This window comes from Neoarius graeffei, chromosome 8 (genome assembly GCF_027579695.1).
Source record: "Neoarius graeffei isolate fNeoGra1 chromosome 8, fNeoGra1.pri, whole genome shotgun sequence".
Classification (NCBI taxonomy): Eukaryota; Metazoa; Chordata; class Actinopteri; order Siluriformes; family Ariidae; genus Neoarius; species Neoarius graeffei.
In genome coordinates, this window is record NC_083576.1 from 23,010,508 (window position 1) to 23,020,605 (window position 10,098).

General features: G+C 42.9%; 1 protein-coding gene across 1 annotated transcript in view; it reads left to right on the forward strand.

Moving 5' to 3' along the window:
- Positions 1-10,098, forward strand: part of mxd3 (MAX dimerization protein 3) — a 29,196-nt gene that overhangs the window by 8,952 nt on the left and 10,146 nt on the right. The window lies entirely within an intron of this gene.

Below are 10,098 nucleotides of genomic sequence, written 5' to 3' on the forward strand. Positions count from 1 at the left end.
CCGGTTCCACAACACCAATAACTATACCTATAACTACAACCATGACTAGACCTATGCCTGAATTTAGTTCTAGTCTGGTGCAGTCACACCACAACTATAATCCTGATTAGGCCAAAAAAAAAAAAATATATGTTTCCGGTTACGTAGATTTCAAAACTAGGGTCGGTAGGCAAGCTTTTTTTTTTTTTGAATTTTTTTTTTCAAGATGGCTGCCATAACCTATATTTAGACAGGAATAATTTCACAAAATATAATGAATTTCTTTGCAGGTCACCTGAGTTACCACCTTCTGATGAATCTGATGCAGCATGAGACACCTTTTAACATGAATTTTTCTGTAAATATAACAGCTCAATACACCATGAGAGAGAGAGCGAGAGAGAGCAGCCCCGCCCCTCTCTGCTCCCTGAGTGCAGCTCGTCGCCTTGGTAACGGTGCAGGGAAGAGACACAATATAACAAGCAAAGAGCGCTTTTTCTCAGAGTTCCCTCTCCTCGAACAACACTGATTTACATGGAAACGAAAGGAGCTATTCACAAAATTCTTTCACAGAGTGCTACAAGGCTCCCATGAACACATTAATGTAATTTTTTTTTGTCCCTAGTGTAAAAAATGTGGACACTAGAGCGAGTTAAAAACAAGTGACTTTTCTGATTTTGCAGTAAAAGCGCTGCCACGTTTATAACGTGAGTCTATGGGAGAGCGCGGCTGTCCTCTCCTTACTTTCAGGCTTCTCATTCAAAAACTGTAAATCCTATCGCTCAGGGAGACACTTGTCTTGATTCACACAATGTGTGACTACAACTTTTGAGAAAATTGTGTGTGTAGAGTGAAAATTGTGGCTGAGAAAACAGTTTAAATGAGAAAGTTAGAGCTTTTTTTTTCAAGCTGCCTACACTCTAAACTCCTGAGCGCCACTGGTGTGTAACGCCATAGACACCCATTATAAAGGCTGAATTTCTCCAGATTTGCTCATGGTGTTTGATCTGTGACTGATCAAAAAGTATAGAACCTAGCAAAAAAGTTGAATGCCAGATCCACACAGGAGAATTTTGTCTCCGTTTTAAAGTTTGAATCATGTCTCTAGGTGAAAGACAAAATAAGCGTCATCTCTGCTTCTGTTCTGTCCGACGGCCCCGACACACTACTGCCTCCGCCGAGTGCGCGCGCACACCGCATGTCGGGGCCGCGGATGAGTTACTCTCCCCTGATCAACGAGTCGGCGGGGAATTTGTGGTTATTATCGGTACAAACAGCGCGAATCACAACTTAAATGAGTGCGGTTCAGTTTGACATTATTGTCAGTCCGTTAGATAAACATTTAATTTTATTAAAATCGAAAATTAATATTTAGAGCCTGTGGGCTACAAAAATAAGTCATTAAAGTAGCCGGCTGGACTTAATTGTGTAGTCGGCTGTATGGCCGGCAGCCGGCGCTTGTGGAAAGCCCTGATTTTCCCAGTGAGTGACAAAAACTTCCGGTTCACGCGGTTGGGTTATATGTAAAAGTCGCGACTGGGAAAAAAACGAAAAAAAGTTTAGGGTCGGGCGGTACGGATTAGGGTCAGTCGGGTAACCGGAAACACACTTTTTTTTTTTTTTTTTTTTTTTTTTGGCCTTATAATATCGGTTGGTCCTGCCACTCAGGGAAATAAATGCATGCAACTTAGGAATAGTCATGGAAGTTTTTTCCAAGTAGTAGCACGTTATTCCAGGTCATACTGTACAGCTTGGACTTCAAAACAACCCATGCGCACACTCTGGTGGTTGATATAATACGGATAGGTCACGGACTACAGAAATATAATAAAAAAAGGATACAAAATATGGAGTGGTTACGGATTTTAATACGGATGCTAATAATTTACCGATTGGTCATGGACGGTTCAGTATATTACAGATTGGTTACCGATTTCATACGGATGATGCATCACGGATTAAAAAAAAAACTAAGAAGTCTAAAGCAGTTAAACGGCAGTTAGACTGCCGAAGTTCATAATTAAAATATCTTCCTTGTATTTACTGTATATATTTACTTTATTAAGTTACTATTGATATTTCACAGAAAATCATATCCGTGAATAAAAGATCTGTGCTTTGTGTTAGATTTCTTTTATTTTCTGTGAATCAGTATTCTGTGACTTCATGATGCAATAAGGGTGTATAAAGATGCCCGGGAAAAATAGCATGTGCTCAGACAACGTCACATGTGAACAATTACCTGATTGGTCAGATGTTTTATCAGATCAGGTCCAGGCCTGGAAAAATTGCTCCAGAAGCAATCTCACCGATACCGATAAACCCAGGCCTGGGCTATTGGTATAGTTATCGGTCTGGTGTGGTCACCAACCACATAAACTGCAGGGGACCGATTTTATTTATAGTTATGGGTATTGTGGGACCAGGCCTTTAGGCGACTCATTTTAGATTTTTCGGATCACGGATCTGCCGACGGCAGTTAAATACTACCACTAGAAAAATAAAAAGTCTGTGTGTATTTTTATTTTAACCGCCGAAACATACAAAAAGAAATGTTAAAAAAAAAGTCACATATTTTTCTTGTAACAGCACTGTATCCCTGGTACTAGGTCATATTTTTTTTAAGTAAACAGTATTAGAATCGCAAATACAAACGACAATGTGTGTTGTATATATCCACTTCAGCCGAGTCCGAACATGAAACTATTTACGACATTGAATATTCACTTGAATGTTTTTATGGTATTTACGACCGCTTTACGACAGTGTCAACCTCGTGCTGACTATGGCTGACGCTGACAGCATGGATTCCGAGCTATCGCCTCAACTGTACGTAAGCATAAAGTGTGGTAAAGAAAAGTCTTTTCACTGTCTCGCTAACCAAAACGTGGGCGATGTCGTCTCTCAAGCGTTGAAAGTCTCATCTCATCTCATTATCTCTAGCCGCTTTATCCTTCTACAGGGTCGCAGGCAAGCTGGAGCCTATCCCAGCTGACTATGGGCGAAAGGCGGGGTACACCCTGGACAAGTCGCCAGGTCATCACAGGGCTGACACATAGACACAGACAACCATTCACACTCACATTCACACCTACGGTCAATTTAGAGTCACCAGTTAACCTAACCTGCATGTCTTTGGACTGTGGGGGAAACCGGAGCACCCGGAGGAAACCCACGCGGACACGGGGAGAACATGCAAACTCCACACAGAAAGGCCCTCGCCGGCCCTGGGGCTCGAACCCAGGACCTTCTTGCTGTGAGGCGACAGCGCTAACCACTACACCACCGTGCCGCCCCAGCGTTGAAAGTAAACAATGAAAAGATCAAAATGATCTTTGGTTCTCAGAAAGAAGGTGATGATGTAATGAGCGCGATGCCGAATATGCCTGCCATAACGTTAGTTCGCGATTTTGGCTGCAAGTATCTGACTGTAGCCTGGGCCCGCCCATCCTAAGCGTGACGCAACACGAGGGCCTGTTGCGAGCTTGAGGCCTCTGCATGCTCGTGTGACAAGGCTTTTCGCAGACAGTTGTAATTTATTGTTGAGCGGGGATAATAGGCGTGCGCGATGTTATTCACCGGCACAACGCAAGGGGGCGCGAAGTCGCTAGGAGTAGTTGGTGGGTGTGGTTAGTGGAGTGTTTATCCTCCGGTTACTTATAATGACTAGAACTTTTTTTTTTATAATGACTAGAACTGGAGTCGTATAGATGTACGTACTTCCTCAATCAACCGCTCTTCGTGCTGCTCCATCTTCGCTCGTGTTTTTAAAAATGCCGGTCGTGAAAACAAACCAAACCGGGAAAGTAGGGAAGCGGAAGTGCGTGTACAGCGGATGTAGAGTGGACCAATCAGAGCCCCCTTGTCTGCGGCGCTGTCTGCGAGGCTTCTGCAGTGGTCACAATTTGTGGGAGGTGCGCGCAGAGCGTCTGCGAAGGTGGGGGGGGGGGGCTACGCAGACACTGTCTGCGACGCTATCTGCGAGGACTGGGTTGTCAGCATAAATTGGCCTTTAGTCTGGCCAGGCAAGCTATCTCCAGCTCTTCCAAGCTCCCGAAAAATCGGGAACCAATCAACTTTGAGCATCTCCAACGGCCCTGGGTAGAGGCGTGTTCAAGGCACTGACGTAGTAGAACTGCGACCGGAAGCCATAGATTGTTTACAGAATCTATGCCGGAAGCGCTTCATTCACGCTTCTGCATCTATTACGCATAGATGCTGTATTGAAAGCATTCAATGGGAAGTTCTCATTGAAAACGGAGCAAAGAGCAGCCCTGGAGGTATTTATTGAAAGGAAGGCCGTTTTCGCCTTGCTCCCGACCGGCTTCGGTAAGAGTTTAATCTACCAGTTAGCCCCGTCGCGTCACATACGTCAGAGGAAAGAGTGATGTGATTGGGTTAAGCTTTGTCACAGCGTTTTCTGGCTTCGACCAGTAGCAAACTGAGGCATTTCAGGGAGGCGGGTCAACCACGCACTTTGGGAAACGGTTGGGCTTAATATCTTGGCCAGACCAATAGCTCGGAGAGCTTTGAAGTCGCGTTAGCCAGGCTAATCTGACTGTAGAATTAGAAGAGGATGGTGCCGCAGAGAGTCCTATCGAATCAAGTAGCACGAACGTATCAGCCTTCGATGTGCTCATGAGAGCTCAACGGTCATATGACCACATACCTTCAGAGAAGTAAGTACTGGAATGCTAGTCCGTGTTATAAACTTACACACAAAATATATATGTATGTGCAGGGCTGGCTCTAGGTCTTTGGCTGCCCTAGGCGAGATTGAGTTTTGCCCCCCCCAGGAAAAAAACCCTCTAATAACATCTAAATAACACTTTAATATCTAATTAATAACACTTTTTTCACATAAAGTGTCACAAAGTAAAATGACCACCCAAATTCAATGCATATCTCCATATAATGGGCAAAAACTCTTCCGCACCCTGTTCAAAGTGTAGTGCATGGACAATAAACAAGAAATTATTTTTAGTTTCTTTTTTGCTATTAAAAGTTAAGTCATCTCTGAAGAATTAACAAATTAAATGAATAAAAAATTCTACAATTCTAAATTGTGCAAACTTAAGCACCCTGTTAGGACCTCAACGGGCTGTATTTTCAAACAAAAGTGCTATTATGGGTACTTTGTTATTGAAGTAACATTACAATGGGACTCGTCTGGTCTTCCTAATGGCAAATTCCTTGATAATATCATCAAATGATATTTCTCTTGAGATCTCTTGGTTGATGCTCATCAGAGCAAGCCCATTCAGACGTTCTTGACTCATTGTTGACCTTAAGTATGTCTTCAGCAGTTTTAATTTTGAAAAGCTTCTTTCAGCAGAAGCTACTGTCACAGGTAGTGTAACAGCAATTCGTAAGGCCACCCACATGTTTGGAAAGATTTCTTGCAGTTTGTTCTCTTTTAAGTAATTTAGAATTTCCATTGTTGTCATTTTGGGTTTTGGCAACACTGGGAAATTCTTCATTTCATGGGCCAATTCTCTCCCGTCAACATCCTTATGGTCCCCATGGCTCAGAGTGTTGCTGAGCGTTTCACACTCCTTTGAGACGTCTTCCTCTGACAACTTTGAGAAGTTCACTAACACTCCAAACTTGTCCTCAACGTCACTTAAAAGCTTGAAGCGCTCTTGCAGTGATGCAACTGTACACATCAACGATCACGTTAAAAAAGGAAATTTCCAATTTCTTTAGTGCATCTCCCTCAGGCTCATCAGGCGATTCATAAGAAAACTGACTTTTGGTTCTTCTCCGCCTCTTCTGCTTTAGGACAGTGTCCACATTCATCTCCTCACAGAGATCTCTTGCAGATATTTGTGCAGAAGCAAACCCAGTGTTTCTGTAGCCAATCAGAGAGGCTTCTGTGGTCCTCAGGAGATTCAGGGCTACATCCAGCTGTATGGTTAGCCCAAGCTTCAAACCACTGGCCAGACAACAGCTAACCTCAGATGCTGTAGCCTGCATGTAGTGGCAAAAACTCTGTTCATTTATCTGAAATATCCTACATCTGAGACAAAAGACAAATTATTATACATACTACGTCGACTCTTGACAGTTTGCACAAGTAAACCTCACCGTCTATTGCTTGTTTGCATTTAGTTAGCTAGGCAGACATTGATTCAGGCATCTAAAATATTAATTTGCCACTATAATGGTTGATATGAGAGATTAGATCAGACTTACCTCTATACTTGGCTCTATTTGTTTCTTCCTGTAGCCTTCGTTTGCGCCCTTGCGCACCCGAGAGTTTGGATTTCTTCATTTACTCGATACACACTCGATAATCTGACAGTAGGCTATTCGCATTTTCCGGTTTAGAATATTGATTCTTGATATCGCGTCCTGTGCAGCATCAAAAAAGGTAGTAGTTTAAAAAATGCTGCAGTAATTAGCTGTGCAAGACAAGCAAGCAAGTTGTTAATATGGACAACTGAGAATGCGAATGTGCATGTAATGCGATGCAGCGAGTGTGCTATATGAGCTATAGTGTCGGCTTTATTACTGAGGCTTCTTATTTTGCTATTGATTGTTATTCTACCTGGTGGTGATTAAATGGCAAATACTTGGAAAAGATGCACCTCTGATGCTGTTGGGGATGACGGCGCCGTATGGTCGGTGATTTCCCACTGAAAAATGCATGATGTGATTACTACAGCAGAGGTAAGGAGCACGTATTTCTACATCCCCAGCCGCATCAGAGGTGTTGTAAAAAAGTTTTTCAACCTTTCATGAGCCAGGGCGCACTTTTTTCAATGAAAAACTCTCAAGGCACATCACCAATAGAAAATGTTGACTGAAACTAAAACGCTGTTGCCAATATTTACAATATACAGTCATTCTATAATTTTCCACGGTACACTTGGTGATCTCTCACGGCACAGTAGTGTTCCGTGGTACTGGAGTTCGGCAGCACAGTGGTTGAAAACACTGTACACCACTGATGCACTTGGTAACATCTCCATTCAATAACTCCATCCCTCCTTTTTGGTGGGGTTTTGGTCGCCCTTGGCGCCCCTGGGCACACTTTGCGCTCTAGGCAATTGCCTAGGTCGCCTATAGCAATCGCCGGCGCTATGTATGTGCGCGCGCGCGTGTACGTATGTAAAGTGTGTCTCTTGAATTTAAATTATTTTTTCATCTTAATCCGACATTGAAATTTTGCCATGCAAAAAAAAAAAAATTGGACAGGACACTTTTATTTTTATTTCGACCGACATCATCAAAAATATGTTGAAAAAATCCGTGAACCTAAAGATAAAAAATGGGTGGCCTTAAGTTGGGTTATAAACTTTTTATAGATACTGTTGTCTGGGGGCGTAGTGGCTCAGGTGGATAAGGCGCCATACCATAAATCCGGGGACCCAGGTTCGATTCCGGCCCGAGGTCATTTCCCGATCCCTCCCCGTCTCTCTCTCCTGCTCATTTCCTGTCTCTACACTGTCCTATCCAATAAAGGTGCAAAAAAGATACTGGAGCCAATCCCAGCTGACTATGGGCGAAAGGCGGGGTACACCTTGGACAAGTCGCCAGGTCATCACAGGGCTGACACATAGACACAGACAACCATTCACACTCACATTCACACCTACGGTCAATTTAGAGTCACCAGTTAACCTAACCTGCATGTCTTTGGACTGTGGGGGAAACCGGAGCACCCGGAGGAAACCCACGCGGACACGGGGAGAACATGCAAACTCCGCACAGAAAGGCCCTCGCCGGCCCCGGGGCTCGATCCCAGGACCTTCTTGCTGTGAGGCGACAGCGCTAACCACTACACCACCGTGCCGCCATATATATATATATATATATATATATATATATATATATATATATATATACACACGCATAGATACGGTCTTACCGCCCATGCCTTGTTAAAGGCAGATCAGACGCTCGCTGGCCGTGCTGTGAAAATTGTTCATGCAGACGCTCATCTAAGTTTTCAGCTCTGTCACTGCTTAACTCTTGAATATTTTCTATCGTGAATACTATCATTAAAAAGCTTATAATCTCTGCTTTCCAAAGACATTAATTTCGTTAAGATCTGTTCAGTACTTTGGGACTGAAGGCAGGGTGAAGTTGGTACAACAGTGCGCTGTCTGCTCACGTGACGTCAGGAAACTGCTGGTGATTTTTGAGTCACGGGAAAGTGGTCAGGCTCTCTTCTGATGGGATTCCGACTGGATTACTCGTGAATATCAATCATAACTTTTTATAGGGACGTTCTCTAGCTCTCACTGTTTCTGATGAAGTGTTCAGCAAAATTTTCCGTCAGCTAGTTTTGATGTTATGATTCACGGGAGACTTTGAAGTGAGGTTTTCATAGCTTTACCTACCTTTTTTCAAATCAAACTGATTTATATAAATAACTATTTTAGAATATAACTAGTTATTTTGATGAAAAATATTGAGATCTTAGTGGTCGGAATGTAATTTAAAAAAAAAAAAAGGAAGTCAGGAACGCGAGTGTCAATTTCAGTTCAATTAATTGGAATTGTTTATTGGGTGTGGATCATGTTTTTTTCGAGGTTTGCCTTGAAGGCTGTGAATACTAATCGAAATAATTTATATTCTTTCATATAAACACTTGTAAGCTCTACTTCTGAGAAATCCAAAGGCCTACAGAGTACAAGTAGGGTATTAGAAATCATCTTTTATTACTTTATTTTGATGGAGAATGGTAGATGTGAATGACATCTCATTCTCATCTCATTATCTCTAGCCGCTTTATCCTGTTCTACAGGGTCGCAGGCAAGCTGGAGCCTATCCCAGCTGACTACGGGCGAAAGGCGGGGTACACCCTGGACAAGTCGCCAGGTCATCACAGGGCTGACACATAGACACAGACAACCATTCACACTCACATTCACACCTACGGTCAATTTAGAGTCACCAGTTAACCTAACCTGCATGTCTTTGGACTGTGGGGGAAACCGGAGCACCCGGAGGAAACCCACGCGGACACGGGGAGAACATGCAAACTCCACACAGAAAGGCCCTCGCCGGCCATGGGGCTCGAACCCAGGACCTTCTTGCTGTGAGGCGACAGTGCTAACCACTACACCACCGTGCCGCCGTGAATGACATTCAGTGCTTATTTAAGAATATTTTATAATTCACATTGATTGATTTGTCCTTCTTTGTGATGTATAAATGAGTTAAGATCAGCTTTATATTGCACAAATAAAGCCATTTGGTGCAACCTTGAAGGGAGTGTACGGGTTTACGTTTTTACCTAATTAGCATAATTAATACTAATTAAATAATTTTTTGCATAATTTGTTTTTACTAATTTTTAAAACTTTGTATTCAGTATACAACCATCTACAGTGTCTTGCAAAAGTATTCATCCCCCTTGGTGTTTGTCCTGTTTTGTTGCATTACAAGCTGGAATTAAAATGGATTTTTGGGGGGTTAGCACCTTTTGATTTACACAACATGCCGACCACTTTAAAGGTGCACATTGGGGTGTTTTTTTTTTTTAAATTGTGACACAAACAATAATGAAGATGAAAAACCAGAAATCTGGCATGTGCATAGGTATTCACCCCCCAAAGTCAATACTTTATAGAGCCACATTTTGCTACAATTACAGTTGCAAGTCTCTTGGGGTATGTCTCTATTAGCTTAGCACAGCTAGCCACTGGGATTTTTGCCCATTCCTCAAGGCAAAACTACTCCAACTCCTTCAAGTTAGATGGGTTGCGTTGCTGTACAGCAATCTTCAAGTTATGCCACAGATTCTCAATTGGATTGAGGTCTGGGCTTTGATTAGGCCATTCCAAGACATTTAAATATTTCCCTTTAAACCACTCCAGTGTAGCTTTAGCAGTATGTTTAGGGTCATTGTCCTGCTAGACGGTGAACCCTCATCCCAGTCTCAAACCTCTGGCCGACTCAAACAGGTTTTCCTCTAGAAATGCCCTGCATTTCGTGACAATCTTTCCTTCAGTCCTGACCAGCTTTCCTGTCCCTGCAGATGAAAAACATCCCCACAGCATGATGCTGCCACCACCATGCTTCACTGTAGGGATAGTGTTCTCAGGGTGATGGGTTTGCGCCACACATGGCCTTTCCCATGATGGCCAAAAAGTTCAATTTTTGTCT